The sequence below is a fragment of the Symphalangus syndactylus genome, chromosome 8 (assembly GCF_028878055.3).
Source record: "Symphalangus syndactylus isolate Jambi chromosome 8, NHGRI_mSymSyn1-v2.1_pri, whole genome shotgun sequence".
NCBI lineage: Eukaryota > Metazoa > Chordata > Mammalia > Primates > Hylobatidae > Symphalangus > Symphalangus syndactylus.
Window position 1 is genome coordinate 35,249,037 of NC_072430.2, and position 9,121 is coordinate 35,258,157.

A 9,121-nucleotide genomic window follows, 5' to 3' on the forward strand; every position below is an offset into this window, starting at 1 on the left:
TCTAGCTCAAGGTTTGTAAATGCACCAATCAGGGCTCCATGTCTAGTTAATCTAGTGGGGACTTGGAGAACTTTTACTTCTAGCTAGAGCATTGTAAATACATCAATCAGCAATCTGTGTCTAGCTCAGGGATTGTAAACACGCACCAATCAGCATCCTGTCAAAACGGACCAATCAGCTCTCTGTAAAATGGACCAATCAGCTCTCTGTAAAATGGGCCAATCAGCTCTCTGTAAAATGGGCCAATCAGCAGGATGTGGGTGGGGTCACATAAGGGAATAAAAGCAGTCAGCCAGAGCCAGCAGCAGCAACCTGCTTGGGTCTCCTTCTACACGGTGGAGTCTTTGTTCTTTTGCTCTTTACAATAAATCTTGCTGCTGCCCACTCTTTGGGTCTGCACTGCCTTTATGAGCTCTAACACTCACCACAAAGGTCTGCAGCTTCACTCCTGAGGCCAGCGAGACCATGAACCCACCGGGAAGAATTAACAACTCCAGACAGGAGGAACGAACGACTCCAAACATGCTGCCTTAAGAGCTATAACACAGTGAAGGTCTTCAGCTTCACTCCTGAAGCCAGCAAGACCACTAGCCCACCAGAAAGAAGAAACTCCGAAAATGTCCAAATATCAGAAGGAACAAATTCCACACACACCATCTTTAAGAACTGTAACACTCACCGGGAGGGTCCGCAGCTTCATTCTTGAACTCAGTGAGACCAAGAACCCACCAATTTCGGACACAATGGTACTAGTTTCGGGTAGTTTTGTTGGTTTATCGTTTAGTGTTTTTGTTCATTCTTTTCCCACTCAAGAATCACATCTGGAACTAATAAAATATGATCACAAAATACTAATCTTTGGGCCAACATCAAGACTGAATGGAACTTTGGAGAAATCTATTTTGGGAAAGGGCAAAGGAATTTCTATGTAGCAGCAAACAAGACAGCAACTATGTAGGTTGTATTATTTTGCTTAAGTATTTACTACTAGATGTGCTGGTGTGAACTCCTCTGCAGGAAAGGGGTATTCCTGCAGAGAATTACATATACTAACCCATTGCCATGACTTGCAGAGCCTCCTAAGAGAAGAGTGCGCTTCCCACTAGAACTCAGCCTGTCATTGCCTGCTCCATTATTGAAAGCCACAGGATCTATCACTCCAACAAGTAAAGGCATAGCACGGCTATATGTGGCCTGCAACCAGTGCAGTTTGGGTGACTGTATTTAAAAAAAAAAAAAAAAAATTGTGACTATAAAGCTACAAGTGAAATTGCTTATTTAAAAATGAAAAAAAGAAGTAAAAAAGTTACAAATTTTAAAAAGCTGACAAAGTTATCAAACATCACAAAGTCCAGAAAAATGCATAGTAGACTGACACACATCTGTAATATTTTTTCCCATATATTTTTGGTTACACATGCTTTGTTTTTTTACATGACAATGATTTTGTAAAAAGAGAAAAAGTTCTTCCTAAAGAGAAAAAAATAATTCTTTCCCTTAACCTGGTTGATCAAAATTTATATTTTCATTACGGACAGTTTAGAAAAGTTTATTTCAACCTCACAACCCCTGATTAGTAATTTCTGTACAGTGACAAGTCATACATACTTTGAACTTATGGCACTTATTAACTAATTTATCGTTGATGTCCGTGTTGCAATGGCCTACTGAGGGTTCTCATGTTGGATCCTAAAACTCAGCATCCTAATGCAGGTGATCTGGCACAGTGAATGAGGAGAAATATTCCTGAAAGGCGTTCCAACTATGAGACAGCTAGCAGTAATTCATGCACAAAATGATGGCAAACTACATAAATAGATCATCCTAAACTCACACTAAATGTATATTAAATTCAGTTTCCCCTTCACAAAGATGTTCTTAGTGATAGATGTTTTGAACCAGCAATTCCATTTCCAAAGATCTATCCCAAATATACAATGGCAAAATTATAAAATAATTTTTGTGCAAGACAATTATTTTTAATAGAAAAAGGCTGGAAACAATTGTTACTAATAAGGAACTGGTTTAATAACATAAAATACATCCACAAATGGAGTACTCTGTAACTGCAATAAGAAATGAAGAAATCTCTATGTTCAGCTATGTAGCCATCTCCTAGATATGTTAAGAGAAAAATGGAAGTTGCAGAATAGTGTGAAGGGCATGCTACCTTTTAATCTAAGGAGGTGGGAAATAATATAAACATATATACGTATTTGCTCATAAATTTTATTTATTCATTTATATTTATTTATTTATTTAGTTTTGAGACAGAGTTTCACTCTTGTTGCCCAGGCTGGAGTGCAAAGGCATGATCTCAGCTCACCGAAACCTCCGCCTCTCAGGTTCAAGAGAGTCTCCTGCCTCAGCCTCCCAAGTAGCTGAGATTATAGGCATGCACCACCACAACTGGCTAATTTTGTAGAGACAGGGTTTCTCCATGTTGGTCAGGCTGGTCTCCAACTCCCCACCTCAGGTGGTCTGTCCACCTTGGCCTCCCAAAGTGCTGGGATTACAGGCGTGAGCCACTGTGACCCGCCTACTCATAAATTTTAAATGGAAACATAAACCAAAAGTTTATAAGACTATACAAGAGAAAGAACAGGGTGAGGAGACAGGGACAAAATATACTTAATATACTTTGTTTTGAAGATGTGACTTTGAAGGCTGTAAGTATTTATCGTAAGTTTAATACAAAATTAAACAGAAAGAAAGCCCCTTAAAATCAAAAGCAAAACTGAAACAAAAGAAACTGTGTACCATGCAAATAATTATTTCAAATGACTTTAAAACACAACAATTTGGCCGGGCATGGTGGCTCACGCCTGTAATCCCAGCACTTCGGGAGGCTGGAGTGCGTGGATCACGAGGTCAGGAGATTGAGACCATCCTGGCTAACATGGTGAAACCCCGTCTCTATTAAAAATACAAAAAAATTAGCCGGTCATGGTGGTGGGCACCTGTAGTACCAGCTACTTGGGAGGCTGAGGCAGGAGAATGGCATGAATTCGGGAGGCGGAGCTTGCAGTAAGCCGAGATTGCGCCACTGCTATCCATCCTGGGCGACAGAGTGAGACTCCATCTCAAAAAAAAAAAAAAAAAAAACCAATAATTTGAGCCTATCTGCCTAGTGTGATATATCGTAAAAAATAACTGCAAAGAAATTCTTAAATTTTTCCACTATCATATTGATAGTAATAATATTCTTTAGATAATTGTGATACTATTATGTGTGTAAAATTCACACATGCAAAACACACACACAGCCAGATTGATCACGTAATAATTAAGTCAATGTAGTTAGGATGTAACCTAACTACATTGACTTTTAGCAAAAGTGAAATCATAAAATATTATATTCAAAAAGGTAAAACCCTGTAACATTACATTTCAATTGGAAATACAGTACTTACTTATTTTTCTTTTTAAAAATATGTTTTTTAGCTCCTTCCATTAAAATAATCTAAAAAAAAAAAAGATCAGTCACCACTTCTAATGCCTTAACAGCAATTTCTAAATTCTATTTCCCAAGAAAGGAACAGGGCTCTTCAAAAAATAGTCGATTCAAGGCAGAGGACAGAGAATGTACATGAAAGCCTAGAAAACCTTGTTGTACTAGAAAGTAAAAAAGCTATAAAAGATTATTGAAGCTGTACCAATAGCACTCAGAAGCAAATTCAATTTAAGCATCCTTCAAAAAGAATAAAAACTGCGATATATTGAAATACATAGAATCTGTTTAGAAAAATAACTTCATTATAATATGAAAAAATCCCACATCTGTTGTGGTTAGAGAATGTTAGCAGAACAACTCATTGGTCTGAAACTGATAAAAGGAAAAAATCATACACAATGTGCTAACATACTCATGAAACAATGCTGGCATGAACACAGAAAACTATTAAAGATGGTTACATCTGGCTCAGCACGGTGGCTCACGCCTGTAATCCCAGCACTTTGGGAGGCTGAGGCGGGTGGATCACGAGGTCAGGAGATCGAGACCATCCTGGCTAACATGGTGAAACCCCGTCTCTACTAAAAATGCAAAAAAAAAAAAAAAAAAAAAAAAAAAAATTAGCCAGGCGTGGTGGCGGGTGCCTGTAGTCCAGCTACTTGGGAGGCTGAGGCAGAAGAATGGCGTGAACCTGGGAGGTGGAGCTGGCAGTGAGCCAAGATCACGCCACTGTACTCTAGTCTGGGTGATAGAGCGTGACTCCGTCTCAAAAAAAAAGATGGTTACATCTGAGAGGTGGGCCCAGGAAAAAGGGGGGATGAAAAAGGAGATTTTTTACTTTTCACCTATACCCATCTACATTGTTTGACTTTTTCTCAATACCATCAATATTGCCTTTAATATTTTTAAACTTATTAATTTTTTAAAAGAAATAACTTGGAAAAATTGATGGATAGTTGAATCCATGATAAGTTACTCAGAGAAGTTGGAATATATCTGGTGAGAATTCCTAATATTTTAAGAAAACCAACCATCTTGTCATTACTCATCCTTGTACCACCATCAGAAATTCAGTCCTCAACTCTGTGACCCCAGGATCGATCCACAGAAGCAATTTAGGCTCTTGAAATTTTCTTCGTATTCCTTTATCTCTCAAACTTTATTTTTCCTCATTAAGCTTTGTTTTAATGGGTCTCAAAATTCTGTGATAGATTCTTGGTCAAGTTGTTTCCATTAAAAAGTACTGATTTTAAAAACTAGTGACTTAAAACTGCCACACACACATACACACACAAATCCACAAAACATTCTCCTTTCCTTGTGAATTTTTTACAATGCACTGTTATCATTAACCAGCCTTTATTAACCTTAAATGGTCCATTGAAACAAATAATTCTGAGACCGTTCTTCCACCACTGATTAAAACCCATTTATGCCTAGTGTTCCATTATTGGAACGCTAAGCATGTGGGAATTATTTATATCCTACTGCTCAAGCTCATTGCCAAGGTCTGAATGCAAAAATTAAAAAAAAAAAAATGCAACCTCAGGCATAAAGGGTGAAGACCGGCATGGCAGGTATTAGGGGTAATATTCATTTAACCTTCCAAGCTTTCTGGGCAGGCTTGGTGACCTTGCCAGCTCCAGCAGGCTTCTTGTCCCCTGCTTTGATGACATCCATAGCAACTGTCTATCTTATATCACAAACAACAAAACAACCCAGAGGAGTATTGTGAGAGAAGCTCTCAACACACATAGGCTTGCCAGGAACTATACCAAAAATCACAGCATCACCAGACTTCAAGAATTTAGGGTCATCTTCCAGCTCCTTACCAAAATGGTGATCCATCCTTTCCTTCAGTTCAACAAACTTGCAAGCAATGTGAGTTGTGTGTTAATCCATTACAGGGGCATAACCAACACTGATTTGGCCTGGATGGTTCAGGACAGTTACCTGGACAGTGAAGCCAGCTTCTTCCATTGGTGGATCATTTTTGCTGTTACCAGCAGTGTTGCCACAATGAACATCTTTGACAAGCACATTTTTGACACTGAAGGTTACATTGTCCCTGGGAAGAGCTTCACTCAAAGCTTCATGGTACATTTCAACACATCTTTAGTTGTAATGTTGACTGGAGCAAAGGTGACCACCATGCTGGGTTTGAGAAACCCAGGCTTCGCTCAGCCCACAAAGATAGTATCAGTACCACCAATTCTGTAGACATCCTGGAGTGGCAGATGCAAGGGCCTGACAGTTGGACAAGTTGGTGATGGGACGCAATCCAGAGCTTCAGGCAGTATGGTCCCACTAGCATTGCCATCTTTACGGGTGACTTTCCATCCCTTGAACCAAGGCCTGCGAGCACTTGGCTTCAACATGCTGCCACCATTCCAACCAGAAATGGACACAAATGCTACTGTGTCAAGGTTGTAGCCAATTTTCTTAAGGAAAGTACTGATTTCCTTAACTATTTCCTTGTATCTCTTCTGACTGTAGAGTGGCTCAGTGGAATCTATTTTGCTAACACCAAGGATTTGTTGTTTCACACCCAGTGTGTAAGCCAGGAGAGCATGCTCCTGGATCTGCTCATTCTTAGAGATGCCAGCTTCGAATTCACCAACGCCAGCAGCAACAATCAGGACAGCACAGCCAGCCTGAGATGTGCCTGTAACCACGTTTTTGATAAAGTCTCTGTGTCCTAGGGCATCAATGATAGTCACATAGCACTTGCTCATTTCAAATTTCCAGAGGGAGATATCAATGATGACATCAGGCTCAGGCTCAGCTTTTAGTTTATCCAAGACCCAGCCATATTTGAAAGAGCTTTTTCCCTCTCAGCAGCCTCCTCCTCAAATCTTTTGATGATTCTTTTGCCGATACCACCATACCACCACATCTGTAGATCAGATGGCCAGTAGAGGTGGACTTGCCTGAACCTAAGTGTCCAATGACGTCAATGTTGGTTGGAGTCTTCTCTTTTCCCATTTTGGCTTTTAGGCCATGTTTTTCATGATACTTGTGTTCTAGCAGCAAATCCATTGTGAAAACACCCAAACTTTATTGTAATGGATGCTTTCCAGCTTTCTCTTGGCTACTGATATTGAAGGTGCATCCCATTTCTATGTTCTAGTCCACTTAACAAATTCTGAATCTCTCATCCCTGTAACTTTTAAATATCTAGCTCCCAAGTCACTATCACCTGTTAATACCATAAGTATTTTTCTTTCAGAGACTTTATGACTTCTTGCAAAGCATCATTTATCTAGTTTCCTCCTAGGACTCTAGAGCTGACTATCTAAATAGTATAATGTTGAGCTCTTGGCTGTTTCCTACTTCTTCCCACATATATTCCATTCCACAGGATACAGTCCTTCCTAAAAGACAGAAAATACTTTGATACATATAATATATACAGTGTATCAAACTGAAAGAGCATTCCTGGGCTTCTGAGTCCCAGTCTTTGCTAAATGTCTTTGGGGAAATGTTCCAAAAACCCTGAGCCTCAGTTTGTTTTTTTTCTGTTGTTGTTTTTTTGTTTTGTTTTTGTTTTTTGATGGAGTCTCACTCTGTCACCTAAGCTGCAGTGCAATGGTGGGATCTCAGCTCACTGCAACCTCCACCTCCCGGGTTCAAGTGATTCTCTCACCTCAGTCTCCCAAGTAGCTGAGATTATAGGTGTCTGCCACCATGCCCAGCTAATTTTTGTATTTTTAGTAGAGATAGGGTTTCACAATGTTGGCCAGGCTGGTCTCAAACTCTTAACCTCAGGCGATCCACCCACTCTCGGCCTCCCAAATTGCTGAGATTGAATTGGTGGTTCAATGGTAAAATTCTCACCTGCCAAAGTGCTGGGATTACAGGCATGAGCCACCGCATCTGGCCCTCAGTTTCTTTATACATAAAAACGGGTAAAAGATGACCTACCCACCTCATGGATTTGTTATAAAGATTTAAGGAAATAATATTTGTAAAACCTAATACAGAGAAGGCACTCAAATATTGTTTATTATCATCAATTATATTCTACCTAAAGCTAGGCAAATAACACAGCAGTCATTTTCACATTGCTATTCTAATTAACATTCTTTCCACAAAGGCCAGCAGGCATGGGAGCTAGCCCTGGCCTTCTAACCTCTGGAATTCAGTAGTGGAATTCCATCTAAAGTCTAGAATGAAATTAAACTTGATGGGTTTCATCTTTATTCTCTTTCATATATGTCAACCACTGCCAACAGCCATCATGATCTCTGCTTCCAAAACACTTCAGGACTGATCAAGCAAACTCCTGCTGCACGAGGGGTAAGATTTCCAGGGATTTGAGGTTCAAACACAGGACTGTGGCATGCTGGGGAGATCCCTAGATAGTATCACAGCAACTGCCATAGGTACAGAAAACAGTCACTGAGGAAGCAGGAGAGGTGTGTTTCTCTTCTCATGTGCCTCTCTCTTCACTTACAGAAATATTGACAAGGAGAAAAGAAGCGCTTTGCCAACCAAGCAGAGTTTGTGCTGAACAGAACACTTGACCATGCTGCTTCCCAGTCTCTCTCATGCTCTCTGCATAGCCAGGACAAAGACATTCAGATGGAGGGTCAGGGCAGGGAGAAAGGAAAAGAGGGGAGAGAAGGTGGGAGTGGGACGGAGATTTAATTCCTTAGCCTAATGTGTTTTATTCCTTTTCTGAGAATAGAAGACTGAGCTCCGGTCAGAGCTGTTGATCCAGGACCCCTTGACACTCCATTTTAAAATCAAAGTATTTTGAAACAAAACTTCCTTAATGAGCACCTGGAAGTAGGAATGAGGAAGACCGTTTGAGTGGTTTTCTTTTCGAGTCGAGTCCTTTCTTTTCCAAAAGCTACAGACTCAATGACAATAACTATCTGTGGAATAAACTGAATGAATTCATGTCTCTCTTGTATTTCTCTAAGAAACCTTCCAGAATCTGACACTCCAATTAACCAAGGTATCTCTTCTTTTGCTGTGTTCATCCTTAACACACAAACACAAGTGCAGCTCCACCTTGATTGTCAAAGGTGAATACAATCACACAGCATGCTTTTTGGCCAGAAACTTTGATGCCATGTGTAGAAATCACATAGAGGGCAAAGATTTAAGTTCCAGGGATTTTGGAGATGGTGCGGGTAAAGGAAGGGGAGGAAGGAGATGGTGTTGATAGCATAATAACATCTAGAAAACAGGCTTTCCAACTAGAAAAGCATGTGTTCAGATCTCAGCTCTTCCAATTACTGCCTCTTCAACAGAAATAACATAAATAATGGCCAGGCACGGTGGCTCACACTTGTAATCCCAGCACTTTGGGAGGCCAAGGCAGGTGGATCACTTAAGGTAAGGAGTTCAAGACCAGCCTGGCCAACATAGTGGAACTGTCTCTACCAAAAATATAAAAATTAGATGAGTGTGGTGGTGGGCACCTGTAGTCCCAGCTACTCGGGAGGCTGAAGCAGGAGAATCACTTGGGCCCAGGAGGCAGGAGTTACAGTGAGTTAAGATCGCACCACTGTACTTCAGCCTGGGTGACAGAGCAAGACTCTGTCTCAAAAACAGAACAAAACAAAAAACCGTAAATAAGTTATTCAACTCTCTAACTTTCATTTCCTCATCTGTCAAATGGAGGAAAGAGCAGAGATCAGTAGTTCTGTGGTGGTG

General features: G+C 40.3%; 1 long non-coding RNA gene and 1 pseudogene across 1 annotated transcript; one reads left to right on the forward strand and one right to left on the reverse strand.

The window, feature by feature from the left end:
- Window positions 1-5,047: 5,047 nt before the first annotated feature.
- LOC129487580 (elongation factor 1-alpha 1-like) lies at window positions 5,048-6,446 on the reverse strand (annotated as a pseudogene).
- Window positions 6,447-7,691: 1,245 nt separating this feature from the next.
- Window positions 7,692-8,239, forward strand: LOC129487583 (uncharacterized). The gene is made up of 3 exons (XR_008659380.2): window positions 7,692-7,753; window positions 7,913-8,045; window positions 8,145-8,239. It is a non-coding gene; the product is annotated as an uncharacterized lncRNA (long non-coding RNA).
- The last annotated feature ends 882 nt before the right edge of the window (window positions 8,240-9,121 follow it).